Source organism: Prionailurus viverrinus, chromosome C2 (genome assembly GCF_022837055.1).
Source record: "Prionailurus viverrinus isolate Anna chromosome C2, UM_Priviv_1.0, whole genome shotgun sequence".
Classification (NCBI taxonomy): domain Eukaryota; kingdom Metazoa; phylum Chordata; class Mammalia; order Carnivora; family Felidae; genus Prionailurus; species Prionailurus viverrinus.
Genome location: NC_062569.1, coordinates 110,460,009 through 110,466,486, shown reverse-complemented (window position 1 = coordinate 110,466,486; position 6,478 = coordinate 110,460,009). Strand labels below are relative to the sequence as shown.

At 38.2% G+C, this 6,478-nt stretch overlaps 1 pseudogene; it reads right to left on the bottom strand.

Moving 5' to 3' along the window:
- Positions 1-2,006: 2,006 nt before the first annotated feature.
- LOC125175922 (uncharacterized) lies at positions 2,007-2,082 on the bottom strand (annotated as a pseudogene).
- Positions 2,083-6,478: the final 4,396 nt, after the last annotated feature.

Here is a 6,478-nt window from a genome sequence, read left to right as displayed (position 1 = left end):
TTTTTGACTTAATATTTTCAACTACAATGGATTTATGGGGAAGTAACACCATCCTAAGTTGAGAAAGATCTGTATAAAGATTGTTAACATGTCAGGGCGCCTGGGTGGCTCAGTCGGTTAAGCGTCCGACTTCAGCCCAGGTCATGATCTCACGGTCTGTGAGTTCGAGCCCCGTGTTGGGCTCTGTGCTTACAGCTCAGACCCTGGAGCCTGCTTCAGATTCTGTGTCTCCCTCTCTCTCTGCCCACCCCCTGCTCATGCTGTCTCTGTCTCAAAAATAAAAACATTTAAAAATAAATAAATAAAGATTGTTAACAGAACTCTCAGGTGGAGCAGAAGTAGCGTCTGTAAGAAGAAACACCACCCTAAGGCAGAGGAAAGAAGTAAGAAAGGAAAAGATTTAACATCTTAGAGGAGGGACCAAGAGGCCAACCTTCAGATCTTTGAGGAGATGATGTGCCTGCAGCAGGGAAGAGCAGCATACCAAGGTGCTCACCATCAACGATGAAGAAGAAATTTGGAAATCCCTAATTCAGCTGCATGATAAGTCCCTAGTGATCTGTAACCTTTCACCTTCATGGGAATCATTTGTTGGTTAGCAATAATTCTTGCTTTTAGTTTTTGTTTTTTACTTTTTTTCATGTAGTACACTTTGCAAATTTCCTATATTGATCCTGCATTACTTGGATCATTGGAGAAATGAGTGGGAGTGGAAGTATCCCTAAATAAGGTGAATTAGGGTAGATGTCATTCTAGCATGTCTGAATTAGATATGTGAGAATTTTTCTTACTTAGACCAAAGGCTTTGACCCACATCACAATAGATACCCACTTAATTATTGCACATGGACTTAGACATCTTTGTCCATTTTTCATGTAGTGCAAGTGTGCTGTTATCCTAAATCTGTGTTTTTTTTCTAAAAGTCCTTTTGGGGAACACTTTATCTGCAGTATTCATTGCATTCACATTGCTTAATATTTAGGAAAAATAAAAACTGTTATGTACTATGTAAAATATCAAGGATAACCACTATAACATTACTTCAGGAACAGTTGCCTGAACTCTTGCATGTATCACTGATTGGCATTGTCATACAAATGCATTTCACTGAGAATCTAGTGTTGTCCTTATGCTGGTCATACACCTGGAGTTGCTTATTTTAATATTTCTGCTTCTTTTAGAATTCCATAACTAAATCATAGTTGATGTAAAACTTGGATAGATCGATAGGAACTATGAATTTACCCACATAACCATGTCTCGAAATAAAACAAAGTTCCTATATAATTTATATACCTTGATTATAAAAAAAGATCAAAATAAGCAGAACACTTGAAATCCAGTAATGCAAAGAAAGTAACATTGAAAGAATTTAAGTATTAATTAGATGTTGAAACATTTATTTGCAAATGTTTAAAGCAAGTCTAACTGAAGATGCAATTTTTTTTTAACATTTTATTTTTAGGTGGGGTGTCTGGGTGGCTCAGTCAGTTAAGCATCTGACTTCGGCTCAGGTCATGATCTCACAGTTTGTGGGTTCAAGCCCTGTGTCGGACTCTGTGTTGACAGCTCAGAGTCTGGAGCCTGCTTCAGATTCTGTGTCCGTCTCTCTCTCTCAGAAATAAACGTTAAAAAAAAATAATTTAAAAAAAAAAAAGATTTTTAGGTAATCTCTACACCCAACATGGGGCTTGAACTTTAAACCCTCAGATCAAGAGTTGTATGCTTTACTGATTGAGCCAGCCAGGCACCCCAATGAAGATGCAAATTGAGAATGATGACAAATGTATGACTTCACTCACATGAGGACTTCAAGATACAAAACAGATGAACATAAGGGAAGGGAAGCAAAAGTAATGTAAAAACAGGGAGGGGGACAAAAGAGACTCTTAAATGTGGAGAACAAACAGGGTTGCCAGAGGGTTTGTGGGGCGGGGGATGGGCTAAATGGATAAGGGGCATTAAGGAATCTACGGAAATCATTGTTGCGCTATATGCTAACTAACTTGGATGTAAATTTAAAAAATAAGTTAAAAATAATAAAAATACACTTGATCTTAGCCAAAAGGCCAAGAAGTGATTAAAAAATAATAAAAATAAAAGTTTATTAGGACGCCTGGGTGACTCAATCAGTTAAGCGTCTGACTTTGGCTCAGGTCATGATCTCACGGCTTTTGGGTTTGGGCCCTGTGTGGGGCTCTGTGCTGACACCTTGGAGCCTGGAGCCTGCTTCAGATTCGGTGTCTCCCTCTCTCTCTTCCCCTCTCCCCACTCTGTCTATCTGTCTGTCTCTCTCAAAAAGAAACAAAGTTTAAAAAAATTTTTAATAAAAAATCAAGGTGTGAGCAATGGTTTGACTCAGTTTCACAAGATGCCTCTCTTCACCATAAATATAAGTAATATTTAGTTGGGTATAAAATCCCCCAAATATTCTAACGCTAACACTATTGTAATGCTGTGTGTGGGTATAAACTTAAATCTGTGTATAAACATTCATACCTATATAACCATACAAGCAAATTTCTCAAAACAAGATGTCAGTGTAATTATACTCAGAGGACCACTTTGAGAAAAAAAAAAGGTCACTCTCCCAGCTGATTGTTCTTCTCATTCTATCCCATGCTATGTATGGTAGGCATTGGCCATGTGACACTCTAAGGAAGAAAATCGGGAATCTTTATCACTTTTATCAGAGATTTTGCTTTCTCTGATAGGAGTAACTTAAGCAGTTGCTTTTCTATGCCAGCGTTTAATAAGGTATGCTGGTAGTGCCACCATGCTGAAATGGAGAATTATAACAGGAATCTCTTGCCCCATACAAAGTTACTTTCATCCCTATTTGTAGTTTCTTTGCTCTAGGCACAGAGCCATTAGAGAACTGGGGAGCTTCAAGATGAAGGGCAGTTTTAAATAATCTGGAAGTAATGTGCGTAAAGCAAAAAGGAAATAGGGCATGCATGAATATTGGTATTGGTAGCATGCTGCATGAATGAGTTCATAAAAGCTCCTAGTGGTATGTTAGCAGTAATGAGATAGAAGTAACAGATCAGAGGTTTTACTAAGGAAGGCAGTGGCTGAATCGGTGGGAGAAATGGAAACATCCCAGATGACTTAAGAGTTTGGACCTACGTACATGGGAGAATGGTAGATGCTGAAGAGGGGGAAATGTTTACAAATATATACAGGGTAGCTTTTAAAGATTTTAAGAAAAACCTCCAGCCAGAATTTAGGTAAGTAACAGATGATGACAGAAAGTCAATAGAGAGTTTTCAAAGGGCACTAGGATATTTGAAAGGATGTGGTCAACACGAGGCCTGATTGTATAATGGTAAGTACCACTTAGGTATGGGAGTTGAGAGACCATTTCACTGCTTCTGTCTGTTTCCGCATCTTTTGAATGGGATTATATGTATCCGAATGTACACAGCTCTACAGCTCATGAAGTGGATGCCCATGAAATAGAAGACACTGTGCCAAGAATTTGAATACCAAGCAAACTACTGAGTAACAGTTAAAACAATATATAAATAACAAGCTAAATGGAGGAGGGGAACGGAATTTTTCAAAAAGTCTGAAAAGAAAAATGTGGAACAGGCAGGGCAAAAAAAAAGTTAAATGACAGATTTGTATGCACATATGTTGGTAATTATGCCTTACTTTTTAATTGAACTAAATATTACACTACTATGGAAAGACAAAGATTGGCAGCCTGGATTTAAAAAAAAAAAAAGGCAATGGGGGCAGGGTGCCTGGGTGGTTCAGTTGGTTAAGCATCTGACTTTGGCTCAGGTCATGATATCACAGTTCATGAGTTTGAGGGCCAAATTGGGCTCGACACTGAAAGTGCAGAGCCTGCTTGAGACTCTCCCTTTCTCTCTCTGCCCCTCCCCTACATGTGCGTGCTTGCACACACTCTCTCAAAATAAATAAACTTAAAAAATAATAAATAGGAACGCCTGGGTGGCTCAGTCAGTTAAGCTTCTGACTTCAACTCAGTTCATGATCTCAAGGTTCATGAATTCAAGCCCTGTGTCAGGCTCTGTGCTGACAGCTCAGAGCCTGGAGCCTGCTTAAGATTCTGTGTCTCTCTCTCTCCCCCCTCCCCTGCTTGTGCTCTGTCTCAAAAAAATAAACATTAAAAAAATTAAAAATAATAATCATAAAAAAGGGCAACTATACAAGAGTCCTTTAAAAATTTTTTTAATGCTTATTTATTTTTGAGAGAGACAGAGCTTGAGCAGGGGAGAAGCAGAGAGACAGGGAGACACAGAATCTGAATCTGAGCTGTCAGCACAGAGCCCAACACAGGGCTCAAACCCAGGAACCATGAGATCACGACCTGAGCCAAAGTTGAACACTGAGCCAACTGAGCCACCCAGACATCCCAAGAGATCTTGATATGGACAGGTTGAAAGCATGAGGATGGTAAAATACACCACGTAAATGCCAGAAAATCTGATCTAGCGATTTTAATTTCAGCCAAAGTACTTGAAGCCAAGAGTATTATAAAGGGCACTTAAGAAGATAGAATTCTATATTTTATTTACCTAATAACACTTTAAGATACATATGTATAGCAAAAATTGTCAGAATTAAAAGGAGAAATAGGCATATTCACATTTATACAGGGATATTTTAATAAGCTACTCATAGTAACCGATAGAACAAGCAGGCCAAAACATAATCAGTATGGGTACAGAATATTTGAACAACAAAAGTAATATTTAAACCTAACTGACACATTAAAACAGTGCCCAAAATGCAGAATTTTTAAGTTTATTTTGAGAGAGACAGAGAGCGAGCATGAGTGGGGGAGGGACAGAGGGAGAGGGAGAATCCTAAAGAGGCTCTGCTTTGTCAGCGTGGAGCCCAATGCTGGGCTGGATCCCATGAACAGTGAGATCATGATCTGAGCTGAAATCCAGAGTCAGACGCTTAACCAACTGAGCCATCCAGGTGCCCAGATATTTTTACATTTTTATGAAACATTTGCAAAAACTGACCATGTGCGTGTTCATAAAATAATCTTCATCATATTTCAAGAATAGAAAATATACAGAATATGTTTGGCTACAGAATTATTAGAAATCTATAAAAAGACTTAAAAATCCATGTTTAATATAGAGCAATACTCTTCTAAATAACATGTCAAAGAATTATGAAAATTTAAAAATATTTTGAAAGTTTATTTTGAGAAAGAGAGAGAGAGCACATGTGGGTAATGGGGGAGGGGTAGAGAGAGGGAGAGAATCCAAAGCAGCCTCCCCAATATCAGCGCAGAGCTAACTAGAGGCTCGATCCCACTAGAGGCTCGATCCCACGAATTGTGAGATTATGACCTGAGCAGAAATCAAGAGTCAGACACTCAACCGACTGAGCCACCCAGGCACCCCGAAATTTAAAAATATTTTGAATCTTCAGTAATAATGAAAGAATTCCATATCCAGATTTGTAGAATGCCACTAAAGCAGAGTTTAGAGAAAACTTGGAACACAGGAGGATTAGATGGCAGTAATGTATCAGTGTTAATTTCCTGACTGTATTGCCGTATGCAAAACAATACTTCTTTATAAGACATGCAATTATTCAGTTGTGATGGGACATCAGGTTGACAAGTTACTCTAAAATGTCTCACGAAAAAAATTACTTGTAATTTTTCTATAAGTTTGATTATCCAAAATAATAGACTTTTAATACTATATTCCTTGTGCTGTACTTTTCATCTCCATGACTATTTTATAACTGGAAGTTTGTACCTCTTAATCCTCCTCACATATTTTGCCTATCCCCAGGCCCCTCCCTTCTAAACAGGAATTACTGGATCATATGGTGTTTCTATGTTCTATGGGGAACCCCCATACTGTTTACCACAGTGGCTGCACCAGTTTGCATTCTCAACAACAGTGCACGAGTGTTCCTTTTCTCCACATCTTTAACAACTTATTTCTTGTGTTTTTGATTATAACCATTCTGACTAGCGTGAGGTGATTACTCATTGTGGTTTTATTTTGCGTTTCTCTGGTATTAGTGATGTTGAACGTATTTTGTCTGTTGGCTCATCTGTATATCATCTTTGGGAAAATATCTATTCAGGTCCTCTGCCCATTTTTTACTCGTCTTGGTTTCTGGTGTTGAATTGTATAACGTCCTTATATATTTTAGTTATTAACCCCTAGCAGGGTATAGGATTTGCAAATATCTTCTCCCATTCTCTAGGTTGCCTTTTTGTTTCATTGATGGTCTCCCTTGCTATGCAAAAGCTTTTTATTTTGCTGTACTCCCAATAGTTTACTTTTGCTTTTGTTTCTCTTGCCTGAGGAAATACATCCATAAATAGGTTAAGGCCAATGTCCAAGAGATTAATGCCTCTGCTTTCTTGAAGGAATTTTATAGTTTCAGGTGTCACATTTAGATTTTAGTCTATTTTGAGTTTATTTTTGGGTGTGGTAGGAGAAAGCTGTCCAGTTTCATTCTTTC